Source organism: Phyllobates terribilis, unplaced genomic scaffold (genome assembly GCF_046119375.1).
Source record: "Phyllobates terribilis strain yellow unplaced genomic scaffold, ASM4611937v1 Scaffold_4__5_contigs__length_816908805, whole genome shotgun sequence".
In the NCBI taxonomy this organism is placed as follows: Eukaryota; Metazoa; Chordata; class Amphibia; order Anura; family Dendrobatidae; genus Phyllobates; species Phyllobates terribilis.
The window spans coordinates 558,775,797-558,793,035 of record NW_027362764.1 but is presented as its reverse complement, the minus strand read 5'-3'; positions in this window follow the sequence as shown (position 1 = coordinate 558,793,035).

Below are 17,239 nucleotides of genomic sequence, written 5' to 3'. Positions count from 1 at the left end.
ATGCCTGACCTATACAAAGAACAGGTAATCAATATTAAAGGGGGTTTCCACTTTTAAAAAAGTGCATCCTAAATGTGTTTTTTAATGTAAAATACCAAAATCAGATGTCACTTTCTCTCCCTAGTTCCAGCTCTGGTTCTCTGCCGGTGCTTCAATGTAGAGGGCACTAGCTGCTGAGTGATGATGTGAGCGGCCGACATGACGTCACCGCTTCACAAGAACATTGAGGCCAGAGCAGTTGGGGGAGTATTATTGGAATTTGTTATATTACTTTACCGTAACTGTTTGGGGTAGACTTTTCTAAAAGTGGAAAACCCCCTTTAGTAATCTGTGATACTTATGAGTTGTTTCCTGACATAAATTTGCCATTAAATATTTCTTCGTTAAGAATTTGAACAAGGTGACAAAAGTCCCTTGCAGGTTATTACCTCACCCTAAAAATATTCTGCCTAAATTGCTTGATTGAAGTAGCAAGTTACGCCACCCATGCCAGTTTAGATGTCACATATGTACTACAGCATCTGCTGCTGACCAGAGGACTGAAAAAAACAAGCAAACATACAGTTGTGCTCAAAAGTTTACATACCCTGGCAGAGTTTCTGGTATTGGCTTTCATCCTAAGTCATGTGATAAGGCTCATTAAAGGGTCACTATTGACTTTTAGGATTGCTACTTCCTGTATCCTGTATGTGGCACTAGAGCCCTAGTCCTCTTCCTCTCTGAAGAGACAATTTGCATACCCCAGCCAAATTTTTCCTTTCTTGGCCTTGTTTCAGAGAATATGAATGATACCAAAAAAAACTTTTTCTCCACTCATGGTTATTGGTTAGGTGAAGCCATTTATTGTCAAACTACTGTGTTTTCTCTTTTAAAATCTCAATAACAACCAAAAACATCCAAATGATTCTGATCAAACGTTCACATACCCCAGTTCTTAATACCGTGTATTGCCCCCTCTAACATCAATGACAGCTTGAAGTCTTTTGTGGTAGTTGTGGATGAGGTTCTTTATTTTCTCAGATGGTAAAGCAGCCCATTCTTCTTGGCTAAAAGACTCCAGTTCCAGTAAATTCCTGGGCTGTCTAGCATGAACTGCGCGCTTGAGATCTCCCCAGAGTGGCTTAATGATATTGAGGTCAGGAGACTGAGATGGCACCCACCACGCACCCGACGCGCGTTTTGCACAGGAAATGCTTCGTCCATGTGTTCTTTAGCCCAAACAAGTCTCTTCAGCTTGTTGCCTGTCCTTAGCAGTGGTTTCCTAGCAGCTATTTTACCATGAAGGCCTGCGGCACAAAGTCTCGTCTTAACAGTTGTTGAAGAGATGTGTCTGCTGCAAGAACTCTCTGTGGCATTGACCTGGTCTCTAATCTGAGCTGCTGTTAACCTGCGATTTCTGAGGCTGGTGACTCGGATAAACTTATCCTCAGAAGCAGAGGTGACTCTTGGTCTTCCTTTCCTGGGGCAGTCCTCATGTGAGCCAGTTTCTTTATAGCGCTTGATGGTTTTTACAACTGCACTTGGGGACACTTTCAAAGTTTTCCCAATTTTTCGGACTGACTGACCTTCATTTCTTAGTAATGATGGCCACTCGTTTTTCTTTACTTAGAATTTGTATTATGGCAAGAAAAAAGCAGCTAACAGTCTATTCAGTAGGACTATCAGCTGTGTATCCACCAGACTTCTGCACAACACAACTGATGGTCCCAACCCCATTTATAAGGCAAGAAATCCCACTTATTAAACCTGACGGCACGCCTGTGAAGTGAAAACCATTTCCGGTGACTACCTCTTGAAGCTCATCAAGAGAATGCCAAGAGTGTGCAAAGCAGTCATCAAAGCAAAAGGTGGCTACTTTGAAGAACCTAGAATATAAGACATATTTTCAGTTGTTTCACACTTTTTTGTTAAGTATATAATTCCACATGTGTAAATTCATAGTTTTGATGCCTTCAGTGTGAATGTTCAATTTTCATAGTCATGAAAATACATTGGCATTTTCTTGATGAGCTTCAAGAGGTAGTCATCGGAAATGGTTTTCACTTCACGTGCTTCTCACTAAATTAGATTATCATCAAAAAGTTAATTTATTTCAGTTCTTCAATACAAAAAGTGAAACTTATATTAAATAGAGTCATTGCGAACAGAGTGATCTATTTCAAGTGTTTATTTCTGTTGATGTTGATGATTATGGTTTACAGCCAATGAACACACAAGTCATCATTTCAGTAAATTAGAATAATTAACAAAAACACCTGTAAAGGCTTCCAATGTGTTTAAAAAGGTCCCTTAGTCTGTTTCAGTAGGCTCCACAATCATGGGGAAGACTACTGACTTGACGCGTTGGCGCAAACTCAAAAAGGTGCAAAATAAAATTGGTCTCACGTTGTGTTTTCTTACATCAGAAATCTGCTGCTGTTACGGATCCGGGTGGTGGAACCTCTGTGCTGCGGTACAAGGAGGAACCAGAGGGGCGTGACTAAGTACCTACTCGGCCTGACCAAGGTCACACGGCGGCTCAATCGACTCCGTGAACCAGGGAGGGACCGAGCAGGGGGACCAGGTGCCACTCTGGGACCGACCTTGTGTGAGAGCAGGTGACTCCCTCAGGTCAAATGGCAGGAACTGAAGGGTACAGCGGATGAGCACGGCAGGCAGGCTGACGGGTGGTCTGGGTAGACAAGCAGGCAGGTACGGCTGAGAGATGGGTGCTCCGGGTAAGCAGGCTGGCGGGCACGGCAGGTAACAGACAGGTGCTTCCAGGTGAGCAGGCTGGAGGGCATGGCAGGTAACAGGCAGGTGCTTCCAGGTAAGCAGGCGGGCAGAGCCCATAGACAGACTGGCGAACTGGACTGTAGACAGACTGTCGGGCTGGATAGTGGTCAGACTGGTGGACAGGACTGACTTGCAGAGGGACCTGAGGGCTGAAGCAACAGTAAGAATCACAGAGCAACAACCTTGCACGGGCACCTCCATATTGGAGGAGGTGCTTTAAATAGGGAAAGTCCTCCAACCATTGGCCGGGGACTTTTTAGGATGGCACGCGCGGCCCCTTTAAGAGGGAGGGAGAGCGCGCCCTAAGCACGGTGCCCGGGAAGCTGCGTGCACCAGCAGCAGAAGAGAGGCAGGAAGACGCCGATGCCACAGCTGCAAACTTTTCTCTGGCAGAAAAACAGCTGCATCAAAAAGGCAGGTTTTAGTGCGCTTTTGCAGCATTTTTTTCACTGTCCTTCTGGCTCTATGTATGCATGTACATAAAGTTCTGTGAAAAAAAAAGAACCCCATTCTATTTAGCCATCAAAAATGCAGGTGCATTTTTTGCACCACCCATTACTTCCTATGGGTGAAAAAACGCTGAAAGACGTGACACGCTCTATTTTCCAAAAACCAAACCAAGGCACAAAATACGCAACAACAACAAAAACAACATGTGTGAACAGAGAATTCTGTTTTCTCATAGCCTTTGCTAGTACTGCAAAATGCAGCTGAAAATTTGCATAAATATGTGCAGCAAAATACGCTGAAAAACCAAGTGTTCCCTTAATCTTTGTGAGCAGTGTCTGTTCACATACATACACACGTGGTCAAAATTGTTGGTACCCCTTGTTTAATGAAAGAAAAACCCACAATGGTCACAGAAATAACTTGAATTTGACAAAAGTAATAATAAATTTAAAAATATATGAAAATGAACAAATGAAAGTCAGACATTGCTTTTCAACCCTGATTCCACAGAATTAAAAAAAAATTAAAATCATGAAATAGGCCTGGACACAAATGATGGTACCCCTGAAAATAATGTGACAAAAGGGACATGTTAAATCAAGTTGTGTCCACTAATTAGCATCACAGGTGTCTACAATCTTGTAATCAGTCAGTGGGCTTGTATATAGGGCTTCAGATACTCACTGTGCTGTTTGGTGACATGGTGTGTACCACACTCAACATGGACCAGAGGAAGCAAAGGAAAGAGTTGTCTCAGGAGATTAGAAAGAAAATTATAGACAAGCATGTTAAAAGTAAAGGTTATAAGACCATCTCCAAGCAGCTTGGTGTTCCTGTGCTGTGACTACAGTTGCACATATTATTCTGAAATTTAAGATCCATGGGACTGTAGTCAACCTCCCTGGACTTGGCCGCAGAAGGAAAATTGATGACAAATCAAAGAGATGGATAATACGAATGGTAACAAAAGAGCCCAGGATAACTTCTAAAGAGATTAAAGGGGAACTTCAAGCTCAAGGAACATCAGTGTCAGATTGCACCATCCGTCGTTGTTTGATCCAAAGTGGACTTCATGGGAGACGACCAAGGAGAGCACCATTGTTGAAAAAAATCATAAAAAGCCAGACTGGAATTTGACAAACTACATGTTGACAAGCCACAAAGCTCCTGGGAGAATGTCCTGTGGACAGATGAGACAAAAATGGAAGTGTTTGGCAAGGCATATCAGCTCTATGTTCACATACGGAAAAATTAAGCATATCAAGAAAAGAACACTGTCCCTACTGTGAAATATGGAGGAGGCTCTGTTATGTTCTGGACAGATTTTGCTGCATCTGTCACAGGGTGTCTTGAATCTGTGCAGGGTACAATGAAATCTCAATACTATCAAGGGATTCTAGAGAGAAATGTGCAGCCCAGTGTCAGAAAGCTTGGTCTCAGTCGCAGGTCATGGGTCATGCAACAGGATAATGACCCAAAACACACTGCTAAAAACACCCAAGAATGGCTAAGAGGAAAACATTTTACTATTCTGAAGGGGACTTCTATGAGCCCTCACCTAAATCCTATTGAGCATCTTTGGAAAGAGCTGAAACATGGTTTCTGGAAAAGGCAACCTTCAAACACGAGACAACTGGAGCAGTTTGCTCATGAGGAGTGGGCCAAAATACCTGTCGAGAGGTGAAAAGTCTCATTGACAGTTACAGGAATCGTTTGATTGCAGTGATTGCCTCAAAAGGTTGTTCAACAAAATATTAAGTTAAGAAGAACCATCATTTCTATCCAGGCCTATTTCATGAGTTTAATTTTTTTTTAAATTCTGTGGAAGCAGAAAAGCAATGGTTGACTTTCATTTGTTCATTTTCATATATTTTTAATGTATTATTACTTTTGTCAGATTCAAGTTATTTCTGTGACCATTGTGGGTTTTTCTTTCATTAAACGAGGGGCACCAGCAATTTTGACCATGTGTGTATATAAGGTGAGTGATGTGAATATGGCAGTACCCCGAAGAAGGCTGTGATAAGCTGAAACGTGCGTTGGGTCGTGTGGTGGTGCGCAACCCTCTGTCGGGTAATGCTTGTGGCTGTGTTTATTGTGGCATGATAGAGTACAGTTTCATTAAGGAGGTCTGTTGGCTGTCTGTGTTTTTCTTATGTTTCAGCCATTCCTTAGAGATAAATATCACTGATACTGTTTTACTGTCTTTTGTCTGATGCCATGTTGGTTATGACAGTAGGGTGGTAGTGCCATCTAGTGTTTGCACATTTTTTATGGATTATGTTTTGTATGATGAATTAAATAAAATATAACTAATGTTTAAGTACACTTGTCTCGAACTTTATTTTAGCAGTGTATATATTGTTGTGTTCTGATCTACACATCTGTCCTATCAGATATTTGTTATTTTGTGTACAGAACTATGGTTGGTATCCATGCGGTTCTCTGGGAATAAACTATATTTCAGCATCTAGTCTTGAATAGGGCGTGCATGTGGACATCTGTATTTATGCAGAAATAGAGACAGAAGAACAGTGAAAAAACGCACTGCGTTTTTGATGCAGCTGTTTTCCTGCCAGAGAAAAGTTTGCAGCAGATTCCTGACGTAAAAAAAAACACAACGTGTGTGAACATAGCCTTACACATCACAGTATTACACATCAGGGATATCAGTCAGTCCAGTTAGTTTGTGAATCAGTTTCACCTGCTTTGGTGCAAATTAAAGTGTCGGTCAATGTCCTGGAGAGGCTACAGACAATCCCCAAAAAGGAATGGTTTGCAGGTGGTGGACCCAGACAACGACTTTCTGTTAGAACCCTCCTGTTTGTTTTTTCCATCTTGTGTTTTGCGGTCATGTGACCATCTGCCTTTATATTCCAGTTCTGCCCTTTTGGCTGTGCTGGACTTCAGTGTTTGACTGTTTCTCTAGCCAGGTGCTTCTGTGCCTTTCTCTGTCAGTTTGTTTGGTCCTTCTGGGACCTCTCGTACTTTTCTGTCTGTTTGTCTTTTTGTGTTCTGCAACAACTTCTCTGTTTAGGAGGTGTCCCATTTTTGTCCCAGTTTTTAGTTCTTTTAGGGACCTCTCCCTTATCTCCCTTATGCTATAGGTCTTCGCTCAGACTAGCCGAGGACAAAGGCGGGTCTGTTCGCTAGGAACAGGCAGCCTTCTACATCGTAGGGATTCAGCTTAGTCTTACTGTAGGGACAGCTTTCCCCTATCTTTCCTTAGTACATGTTGCAGATCGTAACAGTAAGTCCAGCCCAAAAAAACTAAAAGAAAAGAAATTCGGGGATCAGTATGGTTTCCGTCCAGGATTTGGCTCAACGCTTGCAGGGATTGTCTCTGGAGGTGTCCAAGCTCCAACAACACGTGAGTAGCTGTTCTGAAGCGCATTTCGTGGAACCCAAGGTAGGAATGCCTCAGGCGTTTGAATCAGGGGTCAGGTGATGTTGAAAATTATTGCACACACTTCAGAAGATGGGCCTCAGAGGTTAAATGGAATGATCCAACTCTGAAATGTCTATTTCTTGCTGGTCTGAGTGAAAGGGTTAAAGATTTGCTAATTGCATTCGCGGCACCTGTGACTCTGCAGGATGCCATGCAATTAGCTGTTCGTGTGGATAGGAGACTGAGATTTAGACAGAATGCGGTAAAGACTCCTGTAATGCCAAGTCCTAGTCCCCAGAAAATCTGCTCTGACGGCGGAGAACCAATGGAGGTTGGGGCGAAGTCGCTCCCCTCTCAGGAAAGAGACCGGAGGTTCGCCGAGGGATTGTGTCTTTATTGTGGTAAAGTTGACCATTTGATTAAGTATTGTGAGCTTTGTTTAAGTAAAGTGGAAAAAAAAGGTCAGTTACACCCGTATAGCTTGTTTACGCTCTGCAGGAGTATTTCTTTCTGGGAGTACTGCTTTGCAGGGAGATTTGATTGAATTTCAGGTATTTGTGAATTGTGGTTCAACACTTAATGTGATTGATAAAGGGTTTTTGGAAAACCTTAAATTGAAATCCAAACCTTTGTCATCACCTATTTCTGAGATTGCAATTGATAACACTCCCTTGAAATGTATTACTCACAAGGTTGCTGCATTTCCCCTCACTATCAATGGAGTTCACCAAGAAATTTTGGACTTGGTTGTATTAGATAATTTACCCTCTCCGGTCGTCCTAGGATTGCCTTGGTTAAAACTGCACAATCCTTTGCTGGACTGGTCTACTAATGTGATTAAGTCTTGGAGTCCGAAGTGCTATGATAAATGTTGTAATGGTCGCATTGCGGCTGTGGACAAAGGGGAATTACCTGTACCTATTCAAGATTTTTGGAGGGTTTTTTCAGAGGAGGAGTCGCAAGTTTTACCTTCTCATAGGGATTATGATTGCGCCATTGAGTTTGTTCCTGGAGCTACTCTTCCCAAGAGTCGCTTGTTTAATCTGACTATCCCTGAAAGAAAGGCCTTGGAGGAGTACATACAGATTAGCCTGGCTGCTGGTCACATTAGACCTTCTAAGTCGCCTGTGGCAGTTGGATTTTTCTTTGTTAAAAAAAAGGACGGGTGTTTACGTCCATGTCTGGATTTTCGTAAAGATTACCGTATGCAATTTCTACCCATTGCCGTTAATTCCTGACTTGTTTAACCAGTTGGTGGGGGCCAAGTGGTTCTCTAAAATTGATCTCCGTGGGGCATACAATTTGTTACGATTGAAGGAGGGTGATGAATGGAAAACTGCCTTTAACACTCCGGTAGGTCATTTTGAGAATCTGGTGATGCCTTTTGGTCTTACCAATACACCTGCATTTTTTCAGAACCTTATTAATGACATCCTGAGACCTTTGATTGGTAAGAATGTGGTTGTGTATTTGGATGACATTTTGATTTATTCACCAGATCTAGAGTCCCATTGGCCGAGTGTACGTAAAGTCTTGCAGTTATTGAGTGATAATTCACTCTTTGCTAAGCTGGAGAAATGTGAGTTCGCTGTGCAGAAAATTAGTTTTTTGAGCTACATTGTCTCTAGCGAGGGCTTTGAGATGGACCCGATAAAGGTTCAGGCTGTGCAGGAATGGCCTAGGCCTATTGGTTTGAAATCTATTCAGAGATTTTTGGGTTTTGCCAATTATTACAGGAAATTCATTAAGAATTTTTCTGTAATTGTTAAGCCTCTGACCGATCTCACCAGGAAAGGTGCGAATACGGTCCATGGACTACTGAGGCCATTGAAGCGTTTTAGTATCTCAAAGAGAGGTTCAGTTCTGCCCCTATCCTTATGCAGCCTGATGAGACCAAGCCTTTTTGTTCGAGGTCGATGCTTCATCGGTGGGAGTCGGAGCAGTTTTGTCTCAGGAGAACAAGGGTGGAGTACATCCTTGTGCCTTCTTTTCGAAAAAAAATTTGGAAACCGAACTGAATTATGATGTTGGAAATCGGGAGTTGCTGGCTATCAAACTCGCCTTTGAACATTGGAGTAATTTTTTGGAAGGCGCTAGATTTCCTATTCAGGTTTTTACTGATCATAAGAATTTGATCTATCTGGATGCTGCCAAACGCTTGAATGCCCGTCAAGCTAGGTGGGCACTTTTTTTTTCTCGGTTTCATTTTTCTGTTACCTATATCCCTGGTACTAAGAATGTTAAAGCCGATGCTTTATCTCGCAGCTTATCTCCTACGGTCGGTGCCGAGGAGGAGGAGAGCATTTTACAGAAAGGAGTTGTGGTGGCGGCATTGGACTCCGTTTTGGAGAATGGGATTCTGAAAGCTCAAGATGATGCTCCATCTAACACTCCCCATGGGAGGTTGTTAGTGCCTAGAGCCTTTAGGAGAGATTTGTTTGTGGAGTGTCATGAGTCTAGGTTGGCAGGTCATCCAGGAATTTCGGAGACTAAGAGACTGATCAGTCGCAGTTTTTGGTGGCCTGGATGGCAGAAGGAAGTCATCAAGTGGGTGCGTCAATGTACTGTGTGTGCGCTAGGTCAAAGGCTTCACATACTCCTGCTGTGGGGTTGCTTTGCCCTCTGGAGGTTCCTAGTGCGCCTTGGACGCATCTCACAATGGATTTTATTACTGATCATCCTGTGTCCGAGGGTTTTACTGTCATCTGGGTGGTCATGAACCGTTTTAGTAAGATGTGTCATATTGTTCCATTCATTAAGTTGCCCTGCGCCAAGACACTCGCTAAGGCGTTTGTTAAGAAGATTGTCAAGCTCCATGGCGTTCCCACGGGTATTGTTTCTGATAGAGGACCTCAGTTTGTGGCTCGCTTTTGGCGTGCTTTTTGTGACAGGTTGGGAGTCCATTTGTCATTTTCAGCTGGGTATCATCCTGAGTCTAATGGACAGACTGAAAGAAAGAACCAGGATGTTGAACAGTTTTTGCGTTGTTTTGTGGTGGACAATCAAGAGGTGTGGTCTGAGTTTCTACCTCTCGCAGAATTTGCTCTTAACAATCATACATCCTCCTCTGCTGGGTGTTCTCCTTTTTTTTGTTGTACTGGGAGACATCCGTCATTTGGTTCGTTCTCCAAATTGGGGTCAGCGGTGCCAGAGGAGGAGAATTTTTCCGGTGATTTGGAGAGGGTTTGGACTAATGTACGTTGCAACCTTCAAGAAGCTAACAAGAAATCCAAGAAGTATTTTGACAGGAAACATAAGGAGGTTTTGTTTACTGTGGGTGACATGGTTTGGTTGTCCTCAAAGAACCTGCGGTTGAAGATTCCCTCTAAAAAACTGGGTCCTAAGTTTGTGGGTCCATTTAAGGTGCTTCAGGTTGTTAACCCGTCTGCTGTTAGGTTGGATGTCCCTACATCCTGGAAGATTAATCCTGTGTTTCATGTTTCCTTGTTGAAAAAGGCTGATAGGTCAGATACGGATGCCACTGTCACAGTTCCTCCTGTGGTGGAAGAAGGCGAATATGAAATTTCTCGTATCTTGAATTCTAGATGGCATAGAGGGAGATTACAGTATCTTGTCTCCTGGAAGTGTGACGCCTCTACTTCGGGAAAGCCCTTTAGTTTACCCTGGGTGTTGGGGGACTCGGTGTCGGGTCCAGTGATGGAGAGATGGGATGCAGCCGTGGCCCGGACCCGACCCGTGCTCAGGGCCGTCACATTAAAAGGAGATGGTGTGGGCTTACCCGGGTTGAGTGGCTTTATTAACGACTACGCCACCTGTGGTGCCTGGTGAAGGGCCACCAGCGCCGCTGCAGTCCGCTGAGGCATGGTGTTACGGCGGCCATAGTTCTTACTACTCCCCACAGGCGGAGCAAGGCCTCAGGGCAGAGGGACAGGATGGAGGGGGTAGTAGTAGAGGAGAAACGGATGCCGCGTCCCGCGGTGTGGCGCAGAAATGACAGTCCGGAGGCCATAGGGGTGAACTTCCAAGGCTTTACTCACTTAGATGGCAAAGGAAGGCGACTCCCTGCTCCCCGCGGAGTCCTGTGCTCACCAGAGACGGGGGTCCGACAACCTCCAAGTAAGTCCAGCATTCAGTCGCGACCCCACAGCAGAGTGTTCCTGAACTACAGACCAATAACTTTCCTGTCCGTGTGTGTGCAAATAGGCCTGGTCTTCCTCTGAGCTCCTCTCAGAACAAGGGCACGGGTGGCAGCTCTGCTCCGTCCGATACCAGGTGGAATCCTCTGGGCCTACCGGGCTTTCCCGACCAGGACATGGAGTAGCAAGGTCGGGTGTCGAGGGCCGGTACCCCATTTGCAGCGGGAGTCCCTCTGAATATATCAGGATGGCGAGGACAGGTGGCGTACTCCACTCCATCTGCATCCTGCCTGGGATCCATTTGCTGTGGAGCCACACTCTTGAGCTCCGGGCCTTCTTGCTCATGGTCCTCGACCGGGCTGAGATATTCCTTATCTCCCGCCTGCCCATCATCCCAAGGCCTAGGGACTAGGGCCGTGTCTCCATCCCCTGCAGGCTCACACAGGATCCACTTTCAGGGTAGGAGATCACGTTCTGACACCAGTCAGGGTACAGTCAAGAACAGTCAGAGAACCTAGAGCCAAGATGGCTATCTATTAAATATGAAATTTGAAGTGTAACTAACTTGTAAGTCCTCCACCCTCACCCACTAACTGGTTCCCCTCACTCTTGGTTCCCCAGTCTCCCTGTAACCAGGGAGCAGCACCTAGTACATACTAGCTCCCTCTGGTGGAGAAATGTGGTGTTGGATGCAAAGGGTTGGGTCACGACTACCACACTGTCCTTACCTCAGAGGAGGAACACTACACTCCATTAAAGAAGTGCAGTATCCCTGTGGCGGTCGAACCCTCAGGGGCGCCACAGAAGGGTTTCGGTCCTGAAGACAACTCCTGGGTAAGGACGGATGATGTCTCTGCAGGTAGCAGGATACCGGCCCGCTACATGAGAAGAGCCAAACTGGGCAGTAAAAGGGGATTAAATGGACTCTGTCAGCACAGGATGACTGTCAATACCAAGTACAGGCGCTCGGTCCTGAAGACAACTCCTGGGTAAGGACGGATGATGTCTCTGCTCCTAGGCTTGTTGAAGCTTTTCACAAGAGGTTTCCGGATAGGCCTGGGCCTGGAGGATCCGGAGCATCCTCATAAAGGAGGGGGTACTGTTAGAACCCTCCTGTTTTTTTTTTCCATCTTGTGTTTTGCGGTCACGTGACCATCTGCCTTTATATTCCAGCTCTGCCCTTTTCGCTGTGCTGGACTTCAGTGTTTGACTGTTTCTCTAGCCAGGTGCTTCTGTGCCTTTCTCGGTCAGTTTGTTTGGTCCTTCTGGGACCTCTAGTACTTTTTTGTCTGTTTGTCTTTTTGCGTTCTGCAACAACTTCTCTGTTTAGGAGGTGTCCCATTTTTGTTTCAGTCCTTAGTTCTTTTAGGGACCCCTTCCCTTTATTCTATAGGTCTTCTTTCAGACTAGCCGAGGACAAAGGCGGGTCTGTTCGCTAGGAACAGGCAGCCAGCTACATCGTAGGGATTCAGCTTAGTCTTACTGTAGGGACAGCTTTCCTCTATCTTTCCTTAGTACATGTTGCAGATCATAACACTTTCTCCTTCTCCCTCTTGTCTGTTTCTATAGTCTTGCATTTTGTTGATGTCCTTCTCACTACTGGTGGCATGATGTGGTGCCTGCTATCTATTCAGTCCAGGCTAGCTCGCTCCTCCAGGATAACACATCCATGCATGGCATTGCAACAGATTTACTGCGTCTCTCATCACAATATCGAACAGGTAGCAGGATACCGGCCCGCTACATGAGAAGAGCCAGACAGGGCAGTAAAAGGGGATTAAATGGACTCTGTCAACACAGGATGACTGTCAATACCAAGTACAGGCGCTCAGTGCATCATGGCAGGGCCAATCATATAAGCGCACTTCCAACCTGCTTGTTTTTAATCTACCTCTGCCTCTAAGAAGCCAGAGCTGTCACTGAAAGAAGGGGGCAGCGATAGATGTAAAACAAGGTGATGGGAAGGTGCACTGAACTGTTTGGCAGCACCAACGGTGCACTTACTCCCATTCTTGGTTTGAACAGTCATTCTTTGCCGACAGAGGCCTTTTAACTCAGCAGCCAGACCTGTTTCTGCTTGCTTGTGTGAGGGGGAAAAATAGGATCTCTGTTAGAACCGTACGTAGTGATCTCTAATGGTGTGCATATTTTTCACTAAACTGGATGTCCTATAGTGGCACCTGAGCTCACAGCCCAGCATCGTGCAGACTGATTGGCATTTACCAAAGAACATCAGAATTGGCAGGTCTGCCATTGGCGCCACATTTTCTTCACACATGTAACCAACTTAAAAGAGTCTAGAGACGCCAGGGTGTATTATTTTGCTGCCTGCAACATTATCCAGCATGACCGGTTTTGCAGCGGGTCAGTGATGCTTTGGAAATGTATATCTTTAGGGGGTTGCATAAACCTCCATGTGATAGCCAACAGTATTATGGCTGTTAATAGTTACTGTATGAAATCCTCCGAGGCGTTGTCAAACCTTACATTGGTATAGTGGTCCCATGGTTCCTTCTGGTGCAGGACAATGGCTCCTATGGCCAGAGTGTGCAGGAAGTTACTGGTTGATGAAGGTTAACGCCAGTGATTGGTCCTCACATCCTCCAGACCTGGATCCAATAGAGAACCTCTGGAGCGTGTATCATTTTATCTAAAGCTGCCAAGTAGCGACATAGACTGTTTAGAAACTCACTGATGCCCTGATCCAGGTCTGGGAGGAGACCCGGTGGGATACCATCTACCATCTCATTAAGAGCATGCTCAGACATTGTAGGCAGTGCATAGCGGCATGTGGGGCCATACACGCTACTGTCTCACAGCTAATGAGCTGCTGTGATGAAATTCATGCACATTGGATTTGCCTGTGATTTCAGCATTTTTGTCACGCAAGGTGTGGGAAAGACTTAGTTCAACGCAGAGGGAAAGGGAGCCCAGACACTAGGGAAAGGCGGGAGTGGAGACCTCCTAGTCTGGTTTAGTGTCACCCTGTCTCAACTACCGTCCCTATATTGTCTCTTCACCAATCGCCGAATGAGTGCCTCGCCCTGACTTTCCCTGGGGTATGGCTAAGGCTAGGGAAGGGAGGAGATGAGCACTAGTCAATCTCCACTAAACTCTCTTGACAACAAGGGTAGACAAACAGGGGGGGAATTGCTTAGCTTTAGACGACTCCAGACAAATGCACATGTGAGAGTTTGAACTGTGATAGCAGCAGGAGAGCATTAGGACCCTGTAACTTTTGCCGGGCTGAGCTCAGAGCAGGGGCCGAGCTGTAGACCCTGTGCGTTCTGAGAGTGCCTTCTGTGTGAGAGGCGAGACAGGAAGTCTGTGAGAACTGGGCTGCAGACGCTGTCTCTACACGCTTCCCATTGGAGTTTGTTAACCCCTGTCCCTGCGTAAGAACAAGTGCTGAGCTGGGGAAAGCTGTGTGGCTCTGTGGAGTTTTGTGGAAGTCCATGCTGAGTGGACTAGAGATTTTGTGCTGAAGGAGCCAAGTGTCGAGTGAGAAGGGAAGAGTCTGAGGAATCCATTTCTGTGACGGAGCACGTGGTCGGTGGTCTGGAAAAGAGTGAGTGACTGCGAGAGGAAAGAAGGGGTCCGGTGCCATTCCCATTGAGAGGATACTGACAAGCATTGTGAAGAGATTTTCCCAGACCTTAACCTGAGGCTACAGGACTAAAGTCCTCGGCGTGTGGGCTCGGCATCGGCCGACAAGACAAGGAACCTTTGCTGATTTTGTGAACGTTGTTTTTGTTTTGGTGCCAAAGTTTTCCGGGACTAACTGCAGCCACCGCGATTCACAGGCCTGTGATAGACTACATCTGAGGTTAACGGTACCGTAACTTTAAGATACCCTGGTATCCTTGTAATAGGGGTATAAGAGCAATTGGTATAGTTTCATGCATTGTTATTGTTAATAGTGATATGATTGTACTCAGTGTGCCATCTCAGGAGTCACTATAGAACACCCACACTAGACTGACACAGTGTTTAGGTAAAATTGTTCCAGATCCCTAGAATAATTTACATAAACTGGAAACCTTGAGATTGACACATTGATTTCAGCTTTTGCTGATTGTGTGTATTTAATTGGGACAGTGTCCCAGGTAGAACCTGATGCTGATCCATGCAATACTGAATTTTAGTCTTATCCCTGTTTTAGTAAAGAAAGTGTTGTTTATTTCTGTCTCTGTCTCAGTTCGTGACTCGCTGGATCTCTCTCGGACCTCCGGTCATTACACACAGACGTCCTCAAGCTCTTGAGCACTGCTCTTGCTAAAGCCTCACAAGTAGTAATGAATATCGCCGACACCTCACTCTCAGACTCTCAGATATTTATACACCCAGGCCAGGGAGCTAATTAGCCAGAGGGAGATAGCCGCTGGGTCCTAGAGACAGCCAGCCTCTAAGAAGATGTCTGTAATGCCAAACATAGAGATCTCCTGCAACCAACTGCAGGGTGACTGTCTGTCACCTCTGACACACCTGTGACAATTTTACTTTGATTAGTTTTTAGGGGTGATTTGGAATCCAGCCCAGAAATAGTTCATGATTTTGGTCTCTAGTTACCATTTATATGTCATTTTGTTTTCACAATTTATACCATTAAAGACTTTCAACCTGAATCAGTTGGTCATTTGATGTGTGATTTAAGTGTTTTGTTAGCTTTCGAGCGGTGTACAAAATAGCAGTGCATGCAAGACGACCCAGGAATCTCACAGAACTGGGAGAATTTTCCATGGAAGAATGGATGAAAATTCCTTAAACAAGAATTGAAAGACTCTTATCTGGCTGCAAAAAGCGTTTACAAGCTGTGATACTTTCATAAGTAGGTGCTACTAGGTACTAACCATGCAGGGTGCACAAACTTTTGCATCAGCCCATTTTCCTTTTTGTAATTTTTAAAATGTAAAAGATGACAATATTTTTTTTTGTCTAAAATACAAAGGAAATGTGTCATCTTTATCTTTAGGCCTTTTAGAGATCATTTCATCTTCAACTTGCTTAACTGTTCACAATAACAGTAATTTTGACCAGGGGTGCCCAAACTTTTATATGTTGCTGTATTGCAATAAAGAGGTTGTGTAACTCACGTGGATCATGGACCCAATGCGCCACGGTCCGGGCTTACTCTTGGAGGGGCGTGGCTAAGGAGCCAGCTGCTTTTCGCAAGAGGTCCTGATGGAGGAGTTAGACCTGAGTTGCAGGTGACCGCTAGGTATCAATCCAGGGCAGTCCCCAGTACTGCGGCAGCTGACCCCAAGATTCAGGATCACAGACTTGGAGTTCAAGGTGGAACCAGATACTAATGTAGGTTCAGACAGTGCGGATCCTGGAACACTTAACAGGACAGACACTGGTGCAGGTTCAAACTGTCGATCCGGGAACACTTGACAGGATGGACACTGGTGCAGGTTTAGATAGTGTGGTCTCAGGTAATGCCAGTGTGGCTTCGGGTTCAGATACTGCCGGAGCGACTTCAGGTTCAGGTAACACGGGCAACGGCAACAGGTTCAGGATTAGAAAACATGGGTCTGGGGGACAGGGTCTGGTTCAGATTAAGTGGGTTCTACAACAGGATCAAGATCTAATAGAATAGGTTCAGGGACCTGACAACTAGCAGGGACAAACTCAAACTAATTAAAGAGGATGTTGTACAGGCACATCCCTACAGGGGAGTGTGCTTTAAATACTAGCTATTGGCGGGGGGCAGATTCAGAGTGCCTGCGCTACCACTTCAAGAGGCGGGGAGCGTGCGCAATAAGCGCGCTGCCAGGAGACGTGCGCATGTCCAGGGGACAAGGAAGCAGTAGCAGGGAAAGGAGATACTGCCTAGCGGCCTGGGCAGTGAGTATATCGGCGTCCATTCCTGGAGGAGGGATAGGGAACATGCAGGTTGTTCCTTCAGGACCTTCTGGAGATGAGCTGATTGCCATTGGGCCAGCACCTAAACTATGGCCATGGCCGAACTTGTACGTCTGTGAAACAACATATCATGTACAGACTGTGAGGCATGGACTGGCCACAAGTCTCCCGACCCAAACTCAACAGCTTTATATATGCCTATGAAGTTGTCAAGTTTTGAATGAGGAGATGAGCGGCAAGAAGTATGCCAAGAAATGAAAGTGCATGTACCTCTGAACGTAGCGTTCATACTCGATGCTGAATAAATCAAGATGTTAATTACATTTTTTCGTAAATTACATCATTAACATGTCTATACATCCTGTTATTTCCATAATTTCATGACTTTTCCTTCCTGGTGTTGAGATTTCTATGTTGAGGAGGGTATTTATGAAATAAAAATGCCGAACAGGTTTTCATGCCAAGCCATCAGATCCCGGCTCAGTGCAGGGTAGCGAAGGACTGGTGTGATGACTAGGCTACACTGTGTCAGCACTAGATTTTCTTCCTACTGCCAAAATGAGCAGCGGCTATGTAATAATTATGGTGTTTCTTTAGCTTAATATACACAATGGGAAAGATTTATCCAAGTATAAAATACTAATGCCATAACTACCAGCACAAG